Source organism: Myotis daubentonii, chromosome 12 (assembly GCF_963259705.1).
Source record: "Myotis daubentonii chromosome 12, mMyoDau2.1, whole genome shotgun sequence".
In the NCBI taxonomy this organism is placed as follows: Eukaryota; Metazoa; Chordata; class Mammalia; order Chiroptera; family Vespertilionidae; genus Myotis; species Myotis daubentonii.
Window position 1 is genome coordinate 34,554,524 of NC_081851.1, and position 16,174 is coordinate 34,570,697.

A 16,174-nucleotide genomic window follows, 5' to 3' on the forward strand; every position below is an offset into this window, starting at 1 on the left:
TGCACGCCCCCTATTGGGGATCAAGCCCACAACCTGGGCAGGAATAGAACCTGGGACCCTTCAGTCCACAGGCCAATGCTCTGTCCACTGAGCCAAACCATGAACCAGGAGATCACGGCTCAATTCTGGCTCAGGGCACATTCCCAGGTTGTGGGCTTGATCCCCAGTATGGGCCATGCAGGCAACAGCCAATCAATGATTCTCTCTCATGCCCTCTCCCTTACTCCCTGTAATCAATTTTTTTTTTTTTAAAGTAAATTAGGAGATAGCTGTTTTTCCTTATGAGCCTTTTGGCATTGTTTAACTTTTAAACAATGTAAAAGTTACATAAGTAAATATTAATAGATAAAAGTAAATATCTTAAATGTGCTTCTTGGATAAAAGAAAGACTTAATTTTGAGAAATTATTATGGCTGTGGTAGAAGTGGTCTGGGAACTTTCTCGAGAGCAGGAACATCTGCATTCTGACCCTAAATTAAAATAAATCATTGAGCTATACTCTTTGTCTTGTGACAGGCAAAATAGACCAGCCCCTTTGAAATGGGAAACCAATGACTCCTCTGGCTGGAAAGGACCACAGAGAAGGCTGGGAGAAGGACCCTGCTGTGCACGCCTACTATGGTCTCTCTCTCTCTCTCTCTCTCTCTCTCTCTCTCTCTCTCTCTCTCTCTCTCAGCGTGTTGGTCAAGTCCAGGAACAGGAGGCTACGTTCTCTATTACACGGAGCAACAAAGGGGGAATGAGTGGTTCGATAATGAGGCCTGATATCTGTCTCACACAGAGAAAGCCTGGGCCTCCCAAAGGCTTTAGGTTACAACCTAGATGGCACTTATCAGGGTTCCTAAAGTTGCAACTGGGACATGAGGAAGCCACAGAAGATGCAGGATGAGTATTCTTCTCAAGCACAAAGACCTGCAGACACATTAAACAAAGATTCCCAGGTATGGAAACGGATTGGTGGGGGGGAAATAAGAGATGTGTCTATTTTTATTTTTTATAGATTTCAGAGAGGAAGGGAGAGGGAGAGAGAGATAGAAACATCAATGATGAGAGAGAATAATTGATCAGCTGCCTCCAGCACGCCCCCCACTGCGGATCGAGCCCACAACCTAGGCATGTGCCCTTGACCAAAATGGAACCCAGGACACTTCAGTCCACAAGCCAACACTCCATCCACTGGTCCAAACTGGCTAGGGCGAGATGTGTCTCTCTTTAAATCTTGCTCTAAATTTCAGGTTGCCTTGTATGTAGAGTGAAGATTAAAAATTGTTTAATTGCTGTTGGGCTTTAATGAAGAGTTTTATTTTAGTTTGGGAGGGGGGGAATATGGGCTGGGTGGGGTGCTATAGTTTGTGACTGCTGTCAATACTTAGGAAATGTCTGTCTGCTTGGATCACAAGCCCGCAATTCACATGGGCAGCAGGTTTATCCGGGTTGGGAAATTTACTTGGGCTACAGGCCTTGTGCCTAGGAAGAGAAATCCCCTTTGGCCTCACCAACCTCAACCTGGGAATTGATGAAAACAGCATGTCCCTTTTGAGCCTGTATTTTCAACTGAGGTCATCTCGAGCCAGATCTGATTATCTGTATGTTAGTTCATCACAAATTCTGATGGAGACATTGACATTTACTTGTCTCTAGAATAGAGTACATTACATCTCGGGTATGTTTTGATAACTATCACATTAAGATCCTTTGAATGTTTAGTAGGAATAGTTGAAGATCTACAACTAGAGCTTAAGGTAGTCCTTTCTGAAGAGGTATTCCAGACTTTGGTCGGTTTTTATTACAGATTTTATTAACCAGACCCTAAATCCTCTCTCCCCCCACCCTCAAAGAAAGAATTTGATTTGACTCAAAGAGACAAATTATAGATATAGGACATAAACACAATGTTTGAGTGAATGCGTGCTAGAAGGAGAACACCTAAACTGTCAGAGATGTCACACATAATTTTCTGTGTTCCAACAGGTTGAAACCCCCACCTCAAACCACAGAGCTCTCACCTCACCAGATAATTTGTGACAAAACCTCTCTTTATGATTGATGCATTTTGGAGTTCTCCTGGTCTCTGGCTACAGGGGCTGGTCTGTTAGTCAAGAAATAGTCAGGGATGCCCTGACTGGTTTGGCTCAGTGCCTAGAGCACCGGTCTGCGGACTGAAAGATCCCAGGTTCAATTCCAGTCAAGGGCATGTACTTTGGTTGTGGGCACATCCCCAGTAGGGGGTGTGCAAGAGGCAGCTGATTGATGCTTCCCTCTCATCGATGTTTCTAACACTCTATCCCTCTCCCTTCCTCTCTGTAAAAAAATCAATAAAATATTTTTTTTTAAAGTAAAAAAAAGAAGAAATAGTCAGGGCTGCCCAGACAGTGTAGCTCAGTGGTTGAGAATCCACCTATGGACCAGGAGGTCATATTTGTATTCCTGGACAGGGCATATGCCCAGGTTTCCTGCTTGATTCTCAGTAAGGGGCGTGCAGGAGGCAGCTGATCAATGATTCTCTCTCATCATTGATGTTTCTATCTCTCTCTCCCTTTCCCTCTGAAATCAATAAAAACATATTAATAAAAAATAAAAAAAGAAATAGGGCACTGTGGGTGCTTCCTGGGCAGTTCACGGTGAAGGAGGACGTCAGCAACATGGCCGTCCACACCAGCAATCCTTGCCACGTGTGAGAATAAAAGCTCCTGCCTCACTCCCCCTTGTTTCCTGCCTTCCAACTTCCTCTAGTAACAACATGCTAGCAACACAACTGTCCCACTCCTAAGGAGACAAATACTACTCAATTCCAGCTGATACCAGCTACCATCTATGGAGGGGTTACCACGCACCAGACACATTACTTATCACAGGCACAATCCCTGTGATAACCTCTAAAGAAGATGGTACCATTTTCCAATGAGGAAACAGAGGCTTTAAGAGGTATTCCCACATTGAGCTGGTATTAAACTTACACGATGTGAGCAGATATCTTGTTTCTATTCATTTTTGAATATGTGAGTTGGGTTTCTATCTAATACAAAGACCAGTCTGACCGTGATGATCATCCAGGGAAAGCGGAAACCACCAAGCTGCAAGGGCAGTCGGTGAGTCTCAGGGGCCCCGGGAGGGGCGGTGCACAGGCTCCAGTGCTCCCTCGGTGCTGCTTTTGCTGTCTCACATCGAGTGGTCAGTGGTATGTTGGATTAGCTGCGATTTTCAGCCGGTGCGTGCCACAAGAGATTGAAAACATGCAATGCCTGACTATTTAGACAGGGGCATCAACCTCTTTTACCTTAGATCAGCGGTTCTCAACCTGTGGGTCGCCAACCTGTGGGTCGCGACCCCTTTGGGGGTGGAATGACCCTTTCACAGGGGTCGCCTAAGACCACCAGAAAACTCACATATAATTACATATTGTTTTTGTGATTAATCACTATGCTTTAATTATGTTCAATTTGTAACAATGAAAATACATCCTGCATATCATGCATATCAGATATTTACATTACGATTGATAACAGTAGCAATATTACAGTTATGAAGTAGCAACGAAAATAATTTTATGGTTGGGGTCACCACAACATGAGGAACTGTATTAAAGGGTCGCGGCATTAGGAAGGTTGAGAACCACTGCCTTAGATCTTCAAATAAAAAAAAATGACAATAGCCAACACAATAGCCACTCGGTGTGAATGAATCAAAATTATACCACCTGGCCAGCCTGGCTCAGTAGTTGAGCATCAACCTATGAACCAGAAGTTCACGGTTTAATTCCCGGTGAGTGCACATGCCTGGGTTGCAGGCTCAGTAACCAGTGTGGGGCATGCAGGGGGCAGCCAATCAATGACTCACTCTCCTCATTGATGTTTCTATCTCTCATTCCCTCTCCTTTCCTCTCTGAAATCAATAAAAATTTATATTTTAAAAAATTATACCTATTCTTTGTCATATCAGCAAAAAAATTTATTTTTTGGTGTGCCACAGAATTTTAGTAATTAGTTTATGTATGCCATGAGATGCAAAAGATTGAAAATCACTGGACTAGTGTGATTATTTCTGAGATTACAAGTGATTTTAAATGAACTTTAACACCTTTTTATCTGTTCATTTAAGTGTTTCTGCAATAAATATCTATTTCCTATGTAATTTTGTAAAAGGTAAGAAGAAAAGAAAAAAAACAACCTCTGAGCGCTCATTGCTCATCACCACTTGCTAGTAACTGCTCCCAATCCCAGAAAATATACCATGCAGACTCCTGGATGCCAGAAGTGAACTAAATTTTCTTTCTCCCTCTCATTTTCTCTTTCCCTTTTCCTTTCACCCCAACTTGAGGGGTAGCCTGCACTGCCTCAGGGGAAGTATTTAGTGGGACAGAAAACAAAATAGCATGCAAAAAAAAGTTGACCCTTGAACTATTCAGGGTTAGTGGGACCCATCCTTGTGCAATGGAAAATCTGCACATAAATTTGGACTCTCCATCCTGGCAGTTTGGCTCAGTTGGTTGTGTGTTAACCTGTGCAGCAAAAGGTCACCAGTTTGATTCCTGGTCAGGGCACATACCCAAGTTGCAGGCTCCATCTATCAGGGTGCATGCAGAAGGCAACTGATGGATGTTTCTCACATCCATGTTTCTGTCTCTTACATTGATGTTTCTATCTCTTTCTTCCTCTCTCTCTCTAGAAACCAATTTAAAAAAATTGGACTCCCCCAAAACTTAATCCTCCTTTGGCATCGCTGAAAATGGTTGGAGGGTCCCGCTCAGACACCAAAATTTGCATATGCTCAAGTTCCTTATATAAAATGGCATAAAACAATGCAGCCTTCTGCATCTATGGATTCCCAGTGAGCTGTAAAGTTAAATACTGTTTAACTTTAGATGGAAAGTACTATCTTCAGTCCTAGATTGGTTGAATCTGTGAATTCAAAACCCATGGAAACAGAAGGCCAATTGTATGTTTACTGGCAGGCGGGGGGGGGGGGGGGGGGGGTGTTGGCGGGACAGGGATTGTATAAATGGATTTATGTATTTCAGATCAATGGTGTTCAAGGAGCAATTGTACTATCTTTCCTGGCTCTTATTTCTCTAAGTATAAGTTCCAGAGAGATTATGGGTGGAGGCAGAATATGTGGGAAAGCATGAATAGAAAAAGATTTCCTCAATTCTAGAAAAAGGCTCCCCTGGGAGAAGAATAGGAGGCTGATCATTTCAGAGCATTGGCACCAAAATTAAGCTTTTTCTTCTAACATTAAATAATTGTCTAAAAAATTAAAACAACTTTTTACTAACTTCTACAGTGAAGAACATAAAAGTACACATGGAAAGCATTGACATGGGCACTATTTTAACATCAATAACAGAATCTCTTAAACAGGCAACCCCACCAAAAATTTCAGGAAGCTTTAAAGTAAGGGAAAAACCCCTGAATCAAGGGTCTGAAATTGTCTCTACTTTGAAGCCACTTTTTTAACTTTACTGCTCACTAGAGACGGAGATTAAGCAACAAGTGAAGTCCTATAAAGATATTTTTGGTATGCTGCTTTCTTAAAGAACTTAAGGGAATTGCACATTCATGTTTTTTGAATGCTTGGAACAGAGTACCTGACACTTTTAGTGACATAAAAAAATCTAGCGATGGCTTTGCTAACAATTTTTTCATCAACATATTTTTGTGAGACTTTGTTCTCAGCATTAAATAGTATTAAAATGAACAAAAGAAACCAGCTAACAAATGAAGTTAGTGGTGCTTACTTGGCCTTGAAGTGCACCAAGTATGAACCTGCAATCAAAGAATTAGCAGACAAACTTCAGCACCAAAAAAGTCATTAATTTCTAGTTTTCGTACCATTTGATTATCATTGTTTTATTATTATTTTTTCCAAAATGTACATTGTTTTTCTGTTTTTGTTCATTTTATACATATTTTTGGTTGATTTTTCTTTGTTCAATGGCATTTAAATATATAAAATAAATATCAAAAATATAAATCATTTTTTAATATGGTAGCAAATATCAAAAAAAAATTATGAATATTTCTGTATGTGACACAGCACCAGAGTTAAGTTAGGGTTTTTTCAATATTTTGACTAGCCGAGCTCAAGAGGTTTGCCATCACTGCTCTAGACCCTGCAAATATCTAGAACTACCAGGTATTAAATGAAAAAGGGCCAGTCCATGGCCTCAGGAAACATCAAAGACACAGCACACCAGGTTTTAAGGTGAATTTGAACTAAAGATTGTTTCTGTCTTCTTGCTTAAGCTCAGACCCTAGAGCCAACCTTCAATATACTATTCTCACTACATGACCTGCATCTCCCCAGCTCAAAATTCTCCCCTCTTAAAATGTTCTCAGTGGAATATAAAATTCATCGTTAAAAGTTTTGTTCTGAATATTTATCTTTTGTATTGCTAAAAAAAAAAAAAAAATAAAAATACTCTCCAGTTCATCAAGACATCAATCTTACATCTGAGTTACACTCCAGAGCAGGAGAGGGCAGAAAGAGAGTGCTGTCTCACCCCTCTGTGCCTCGGTTTCTTCATCTGTCAAATGGAAATCATGGTAACTACTTCTCATCCCAAAGGATCACTCTGAGGATAAAATTAGAACTGACCACCTGGTAACCCACATCCAAAGCCATGTCAAGCATCGGTGTCTCAAGAAGGGCAGGGAAGAGCTAATTTGGGGTGAGAGACACTGGTACTCTGGACTGTGTATCATGCACTAGCTATGCCAAGGTTTTAAGTCCCCATGTTACCCAGCATGTTAGCCTCAGGACTAATGGCCCTCAATTGATGCCTTCTGGTATTTACTCAAATGATGAAAGAAAATTTAAGATCAATCCAAGCAGAACATAGTCTGGGAACAGCTCTGCAACAAAGACTAACTCTTCTACTCTGTTTATGTGGAAGGCAATTTGCAATATCTAACAACTCATGTGATGACCACACAAACCCATTTCTGGGAATTTATCCCACATGTAGGGAACACCTACATAACTATGAGATGACATATATACCAAATTATAGGGTAAACACAAGGATTAGAAATAACCCACGCATTTATAAATAGGGACTAGTGGAATATACTATGGTACATCCTTATAACTCAATATCTTAAAATGGAACAAGGAAGCTTCCTATGCATTGATGTGTGAAGATCTCCTTGAAAAACTGTGTTAGAAAGAGTGGGAAATAAGAATGCACTTTTTAGTACTTCTTTATTTGCTTGTATTTTCACAAAGAGTCTCTAGAAAGACACATAAGAAATTTCATGAGAGGTGGGAGGGGGGCTTTTCAATTACACCTTTTTATATTTTTACTTTTAAGTCATGTGAATGTTTTAACTTAGCAAAAAATAAATTAATAAAGGGGGGGGGGAACCCTCTAGAATGCATTCCAGAGAGGCAAAGAGTGCTCACTGGGTGACTATGACCCTGGCTGGGCCTCTGACCGCCCTGAATTTCCTCAACTGAAAGACAGGAGACAGTAGCCCTGTGGGCTCTCAGTTCCTTCCAGCCCCACTCTTCTATAAATAAGATTCTTTCCTGGATCGCTCCCTGTTTTATATCATCGCTACCTTCTGTGCCCTTTTGCTTATACAAATGATTGCAAGTTGACTGAGCACCATTGTCCAGAGAATTCCCAGAATCTTACAACCCATATTTGGTTACTCCTCATTCTTGGATTACATTTGGCAATTGTCCATGACCCTGTGATTCTCTCTTAGGCTTTGTTCAGAAGCTTTTATTTTTTTATTTTTTTAAATATATTTTATTGATTTTTTTACAGAGAGGAAGGGAGAGAGATAGAGAGTTAGAAACATCGATGAGAGAGAAACATCGATCAGCTGCCTCTTGCACATCTCCCATTGGGGATATGCCCGCAACCAAGGTACATGCCCTTGACTGGAATCGAACCCGGGACCCTTGAGTCTGCAGGCTGATTCTCTATCCACTGAGCCAAACCGGTTTCGGCAAGAAGCTTTTAAATTTGTACTTTAACTTGGATTACTCATTTTAGAAAGCAATTTGGTCATATAAAGAGTAAATGCAGCATCCTGTTTCTTGGGTAATCACTTTCTATACGACAAAGTCCGGTACTGCTCGATTGATTCATTTGGCAGTACTTCTGTTAAGGGCAATGGGAATGCAATAAAAACCCGTGAGTACAGCACATGGAAACTGCATGAGCTGGGTTGCCCTGCTGTGTCATGGGAGACAAGGGCAAGTCTGGGATTGAAGAGGAGCCAAGAGGGCAGTGCACTGTGCCTGTGGCTTTTTGGTGCTGCTGTCCCCTAAAGGGTGCACATTGTAGGAGAGAGTGGAGAGAAGGCTAGGCTAAAGGCTAAAGGAAGAGGGAGGAGTTTTATGAATGTAAGACACCAGCTCCAAGATTGGGTCTGGGCCCAGCTATAAGAGGAGATGACTCTGCTGTCCCATCTGGCCAGTGCCTGATGCTGGTGTAGACAGTGTTGGCATAACCCACTGAGACACCCAGATATCCCAGGAGCACAATTTTCTTTAAAAATCATTTTTGTCCAAAAACTTCACATTTTTAAATTTAAAAAAAATTCTAATTACTCTCCTCCAAACACAACTAATTTCATTTATCCATGTTTACTTCCAAGCTCTGATGATAAGAACTTTCTTTTCCAGAAGTGGAATACTTGTGGGGGTCAATTTCTGCTATTGTTATGTAACATGACTTTCTAAGCCTGTGGCCTTAAAATCTTATAATGATTATTTTGATGACTGAATACTATTTCATTGCATGTATCCCCTATGGGTTAGCTGACCACTTCCCTATTATGTTGGAGCTCCTCAGACACTTAGCTTCTCCAGCCTTAAGAAGATTTTCTTTCAAATAAATTCTTAGGAGGGAGATAACTAGGCTGAAGGATATGAACATGATAGACATTTTCATTACTTTCATTTTTTCCTTTCTTCACCTTCTCCTCTCTCCAGACATGGAGTTTACTGGACCATCAGGCAGATTATCGGTTTATATTGGTGACCAGTATTTAGACTCAAGGTATTGTTTTCTTTTTTTTTTTTTTCTCCTTTTTGTTTTGTTTTTTGTTTTGAACATGAATAACAAGCTACTCTTTTTCCTAACATTCCTACACTAATTTTATGTAGAATTAGCTCCCTCTAGTGATAACAATCAGGTCTTTCACCAAGAAAGCAAGAGGCTTTCTTGACTATGTAAAATCCTTTGGAATTGCTGTGGAGATCAACTTTTATTGCAAATACTATAAAAATTATAATAAACTCTCAGGTTATTTTTCAACGGCCTTTCTTAATCTATCATTATTTCAAAAACATGATAACATGGGAAATGACCTTGGTGTCTTCCAATTCAAATTGTTCTGCTTGTTCCTGGGAAAGGCAGGCCCAGACAGCTAAATCAACTGTTAACATTCAATAAGAATCAGTTTACAGCTTAAAAAAATAAGTCTATGATTCTATGTAAACATATGAAATTTTAAAATGCTCATTTCTATACCTAGACATATAGTTATTTTTATCTGTATTTTTAACATCCAATTGCTTTCTTTGCTATCACTGTGGATGAAAACTTAAATGCATAATTTTAGCAAGATAAAACATCAGACAGCTGTTGAGAAACGGACTCCTCACTGGAACCCGGGATGTTCCACTATGGTTGGTATTATGTCAATCAGCAGTTGGTAGGTTTGCTAAAAAAGAGGACCAAATAGTAAATATTTGTAGCTTTACAGGCGAGATGGTCTCTCTTGTGGCTATTGGGCTCTGCTTTTGTGGTGGGAAAGCAGCCGTAGATGGCACGGCGATGAATGAGTGTGCCTGTGTTCTGTTAAAAGCTGACACAAGTGGAGCCATTTTACAATGAAGCCAGAGCAGCCATTCCAGAGGAGCTGTTTGCATGTGTTGCTCCTTAAACCTTGGGACTGTTTGAACTGGGCAAAATAGCCTTTGGGCTGTGCAAAAACAATATTGTCTCATGAACAACTGTTTGCAAAGCTAACAGGAAAGCCAACATCCTGACCACGAGGACCGAAGATTATGGACTCTTTCTGAACTAACCAGCCATGTAGAGCCAAAGAGTCACTCAGCTTGTTGCACCAGTAGATATTTCTCTCTTCTGTTTGAAACAGGAATGGAGGAAGCACAGGGCTGCAGAGCAGCAGAAGGTACATTTCCATAGAATGAGGAAGCTTGGAACAGCAAAAGGTCTATATTTACAATATAAAGAGAAGGAAGCCCTTCATTCAGAAGGAGAAGAAGAAAGCCCAAAGGGAATAGGAAAACAATAAGGAAGGAGGGGGAGAGAACCTCACATGTCCCTTGTGAGGTTCAACCTTTGAGCCCAGGATTTACTATAGTAACCAGTCTAGTGGAATAGTGACCAATCAGAGGGAATATCAAGGCATCAGGATCTGCAGCCTTTATAAGCCATACGGAAAGGGAACTCAGTGGGACCCTTACTCCCTCCCTATGTGGGAGTCCATTCTGTGGGACTCTTTCCCTCTCCCCATGTGGGAGTCTGTACTTGTTCTTCAATCAATTTCCACCTCTGCTATACTACTTGCTGTCCGTGGATTCATGTGGGGACCCCAGCAGGTCCAGGGGTCCCCAAAGGTGTGGATGGAGTTGGCGAAGAAGGAATGACATGGAGACAGCATTCAGTTGACCAGCAGCCTAGCCAGGATCTCCAGCCAAGTTCTGTCCAAGGTATTGTTTTCTTATTTAAATAAGATTTTTTAAACTTGAGTTTATATTACTGTAACCATTATTTTTTATCATTGAATTAATGCTTGCTCATTGTAAAACATCGAATGCTTTTATAATGTTTTATATAATCAATTACATCTACACATATAATCTTATTGTATTCTTATTGATGTTAATTCTTTTTTGAAGTTTTCCAATATTATCTATCAATCTTTTTTTATCATTTTTGCTATAGCTTCAATTCTTATAAAGTTATTTCTCCACAATAGAAACAAATACTACCATGTTGCTACTTTTCCCATGGCTTGATTTGGATGGTTAATGAGCTATAGACTTGACATTTACTTTAGTGTGTGGTGTAGGAGTGGCAGGAAGGAGTAGAACCCAGACTTGATTGATTGTATTGATTTTGTAAGGTATTTAGTCCCACACTTGGGACGTCACTTTGGCAAAATTATCAGGTAGCAGTACTTATTGTTAAGGATTACCAGTCAACTAACACATGTTTTTGCAAGCAGAGACTTCAATTTGCCCAGGTATGAGCCTTGCTTTACACTTCTATATTTCCTACATGAGGCTAGCAAGCAACTAGCCTCATGCCTTCCACAGGGCAGGTGTTCCAGAAGCATTTGTTCAAATGGAACTAGCAGAACAGAGCTATTATTTAAAAGAATAGTCCAGAAGATGAGAGTACTGTCGTTAACCATCAGGACATATCCCCACGGGTCAGCCTTTCCCAAGTCATTGTTAGATGCAGAATGGGAATACTGGAGGGGAAAACAGCTTTATCATTATTTCCAGATGATGGGATGTTAAGCAATAGAGGATTCATTAAAATAAGAAATATCAGTCCGACTAGTGTGGCACAGTGATTGAGCGCCGGCCTAGCAACCAAGGGATCATGGTTCGATTCCCAGTCAGGGTACATGCCCCAATTACAGACTTTATCCCAGGTAGGGGGCATGCAGGAGACAGCCAATCAATGATTCTCTCTCATCATTGATGTTTCTATCTCTCTTTCTCCCTCTCGTTTTCTCTCTGAAATCAATAAAAATGTATTTTTAAAAAAAAAAAAGAAAATAAGAAGTATCAGGCAATAGGATTCTGTACAGCTACCACAGATGATGGTGTAGAACCACATGTATTGTTGTGGGAAAGTGTCCAAGATAGAGTACCAAAGGGAAGAAGCAGGTTACAGCCAGTTTTATACCATGATTTATTTATTTTTTTTAAAAAATATATTTTATTGATTTTTTTACAGAGAGGAAGGGAGAGAGATAGAGAGCTAGAAACATCGATGAGAGAGAAACATCGATCAGCTGCCTCCTGCACATCTCCTACTGGGGATATGCCCGCAACCCAGGTACATGCCCCTGACCGGAATCGAACCTGGGACCTCTCAGTCCGCAGGCCAACGCTCTATCCACTGAGCCAAACCGGTTTTGGCTATACCATGATTTAATTTGAAATATACATGAACATACTATGTTGAATATATACTTAGAGAGAAATCAGGAAGAAAATTTCCAAAATATTTTTATAGATTATGTATCTGGCATATGGAGTTCCAGGTGGTTCTTATTTTTCTATACTTTTCAGGATTTTCTGAATCCTTCATAATAAGCATATTTACATAATTGAAAAAACAATAAATCTCTATTACTCACAAACAAACCCACATGGATGTGCATGCAAAACTCATTTCAAGTTCATTAGGAGCTGTGTTTCTCCCAAAGTGGTTAGTGTTTGTGACATAAGGCCCCTTTCCAACCCATCCCCACCTCCCTGAAAAACCAGAATTGTCTGCTCCACCTAGTTCCTTCCCCTAGAAGGGGAGCCCTAGATCTGTGGATTCCAGAAAGACCTAGTCTGGGTCTGATTCCCCAGGTGACCATGGGCCCTGGCATCAGCACCCACACCTAGTCCTAGCTTCATCCTCTAAGGCTGCCCACCTTCTCCAAAGTTAACAGGGCTCTTCCTTGTGGTCACGCAGAAGAAGCTTTTCCCTCCCCAGTGGGTGGATTTGGAAATCACTCTGGCAGCCTCAAGCCTCCATATGCCAGGCTGCTCTGCCCCACTACTGGGCTGAAGGTCATGAGCAGAACTTGCCAGGTCCAGTAACCTGATCCCAGGTCTCTTGGGGGTCTTAAATATCCCTCATCTGTGCCCATCCTGAGGGTCTCACACTGTACCTCAAATGGCTGGTTGAGCTCATTCTGCTACCTCATTCCTGTTGGCCACAATTTTGTGTCTGAACCTACATCTGCTGTTGCCCATCTCATTGTAGAAACATTGCCTGGCTATATGTGGTGTATTCAGTCCTCTGCACCCCAAAGGTTATAAGAAGGTCCTTATTTGGTCTCAATGTCTGCTGGAAAGAGGACTGGATTTGCCATCTCACTGTTTCAACTTGAGTCATAATCTAGCAGCCGCTCCCTGGAGCCTCTTCTTCTAATCTCTCCTGGGCCAGAGACCACCACTCTGTGAGAGGATGGTCAGGTCAGCTCCATATGGCTGGACTCCCTCCTTCCAGCCTGGAGCATTCTTTCCAAATTGCCACAGCATTGGAGTGAGCAACCAAGTCTCAGGGTGACTCAGTAGACTGAGATCAAGGCTGGCCTTGATTATCTTGAGACTTTTAAAATATTGGTATAGTCATTCCTCATCTCTCCAAAACCAGCTCCCTGTCAGAATCATCTTGGTCATTTGCTTTCTAACTCCATCACATTTGAGGAAGAGCAAACAAGAAAAAAGGAAAGCAGCATCTACAAGGCAAGTATCAGGAAGTGAGATTCTGAGAATGACCCCATGTAGGAACTGGAAAAGTGTGAGACCTCAGAGGGGAGAAGCAAACAGCCCCGTGTGTCTGATATACCTCGGAGTACAATAACTGATGCTTTTAATGTAAAGCCCACCTCACAGATGAACATGGGTCCCTTTCAGCATGCTCCCCAAGAGTGCCAGGTGTTTTCAAAGAAGTCCCAGACATCTGAAGACTGCCTACCCTGTCCCGGTGAGGAGGGCTCCTTTTTGCCATGCATCCATCAGAAGCTTTCGCACAACCACACTGCACAAGCAGCATGGGTCAGCTCTCATCATTTGAATGGCATTTCTCAGAAACTAATCCAAATGTATTTTTACTGTTGATACATTTATATACCAATATATTTAAAGCACAAGGAGTATTCTTTTACTGCATAGAACTAACCAATGGAGGGCAAAGAAAACTGGACCAAGAAACTATTAATAACTTCAGTTTTCTATTTAACTTCATTTTCCTCATCTGTAAAATGAAGTACATATACCTGCCTGAAGTACTTCAAAAGACTACTTTGAAGATAGGGTGGCTATGTGAAAGCTCTGCCTATAAAAGGAATGTGTGTTTTACTGTAGTGATAATTCTTCTTATCTAAATTGGGTTAAAATTACAAGAGGAAGGAAAGTTACAAGTACATAGCACTTATAATTACAAGTACTATGTAAAATTACAAGTACAAGTGCATAACTCAAAGATTAGACATTAGGTATATCTTGCAGACAGGTAATTGATCTAGAATTGGGCACAGCTCAGAGAGGGCTTCCAGCCAGCAGTAGCAATATGCCATTCTCAGGGAATGAGTGACACCTATTGCACTGTACTGCAACTGACCTGGAAAATCAGAAGTCTTCAAACCAGCCATGACTTATATACAATTTTAGTCAGGCACAAAATGCCATTGCAAAAATAAAAATTAAAAACAGTCAGAGTATTTTCCTTGGAAAAGTCATGATTTTCACACATTTAAAAATAACTTTTTCTTCATGTTCAAATGTAATGCAAATTAATTGTAGAAAATAAAGATCATCCAATAAAATCACTATCAACACGTAGTTTAGAGCCACTAACCCAGAGAATGTCAACATCACTCAGTTCATTCTTCTTCTTCATTTTCTTTTCATTTCTTCTCCTCTCTCTCTCTCCGTGCATATTGTGTGTTTTTTAAAAGGTAAAAATTGCCCAGTTGATGCAGCTCAGTGGTTGAGCATCTAACTATGAACCAGGAGATCCCCAGTTCGATTTCCAGGCAGGGCACATGCCCAGGTTGCAGGCTTGATCCCAGTGTGTGGTGTACAAGGGGCAGCCAATCAACAATTCTCTCTCATCATCAATGTTTCTATTTTTCTCTCTCCTTCCTTCCTCTCTGAAATGAATAAAAATATATTTTTTAAAATGTAAAAATTATTCATCAGGGATAACCATTGCTAACATTCTGTGTGTACTATTCCATACACTTTATGACTATGGAAATATATATTACAAACTCATGGGGAACTGTGGGACATTTCAGGAAGAGGCTATTAGAAGGAACCTAGGGCTTGCACTAGGTGTTTGCAGGAGGCTTTAAGGAAGCAGGGGTTTGCTCTATGGTGTTTTGCCAGGAAGTGGGGTAATTCTATGACTGGATATCTTACTAAGTCTCATCCAGACAGAGGGATGACTGGAGCAGGTGAAGGATTGGTAAAGCAGCAACAGCCACTCCTCCAGCCAGGACAGGTGGATGCCTGGTCATTCTCGTGGTTTGGACAATGTTCCCATTTTGTCTGTGGGCAGACATGATTATGGAGTGATCTTGTTCTTTCTCAGTCCGTCGCATCCCAGCGTGGCCTTATCAGATGCTGGTGGCACTGTGGGGTGGGAGAATGCCATGGCAGCAGACACTTTGTTTTGTCAACTAGGACACCTGGGAATTGCGAGGTGATCACAATCTATGATGACTTATAATATTACTAGAGGCCTGGTGCACAAATTCATACACTGGTGGGGTCCCTCAGCCTGGCCTGCGGGATCAGGCCAAAACCAGCTCTCAAACATCCCCCTAGGAGTCCCAGATTGCAAGATGGTGCAGGCCAGACCGAGAGACACCACAAGTGCACAATCAGGGAAGCGGGAGGTTGGCCAGCCAGGTAGGGACTGCAGGATGGATCCAGGGGATGTCTGGCCCATCTCGCTCATTCCTGACTGGCTGGACACCAGCAGCAACAGTCAGAGCATCTTCCATCTGGTGGTCAATGCACGTCATAGAGAGTGGTTGAGTGGCCTTAGCATATAATTAGCATATTATGCTTTGACTGGTTGAACAGCCAACCAGATGACCAGACATTTAGCATATTAGGCTTTTATTATATAGGAGGATGAAATCACAGGCAAATTACCTAAATCCAGTAAATCTGAGAGGCTACAGGTTTTATGTGTGATAAAAGATTAATTTGGTGGCTATGCGTTGGGAGAAGCTACCTTAGGAGAAATGGCTTCTTCACTTTAGAAGAAGCCATTCAACTCTACCCTTCTACAGCTAGTTCTGTTCCCTCAGTCTATAGGCCAGATCATAATGAAGACATCCAGACTCAGCTAATTCTAGAAATGCTGATGTTCCAGTAGACATGAATGTTTCTCTACAAACTCCCAGAGGCCAAAAAAACATTACTTTATTTCTGTGAA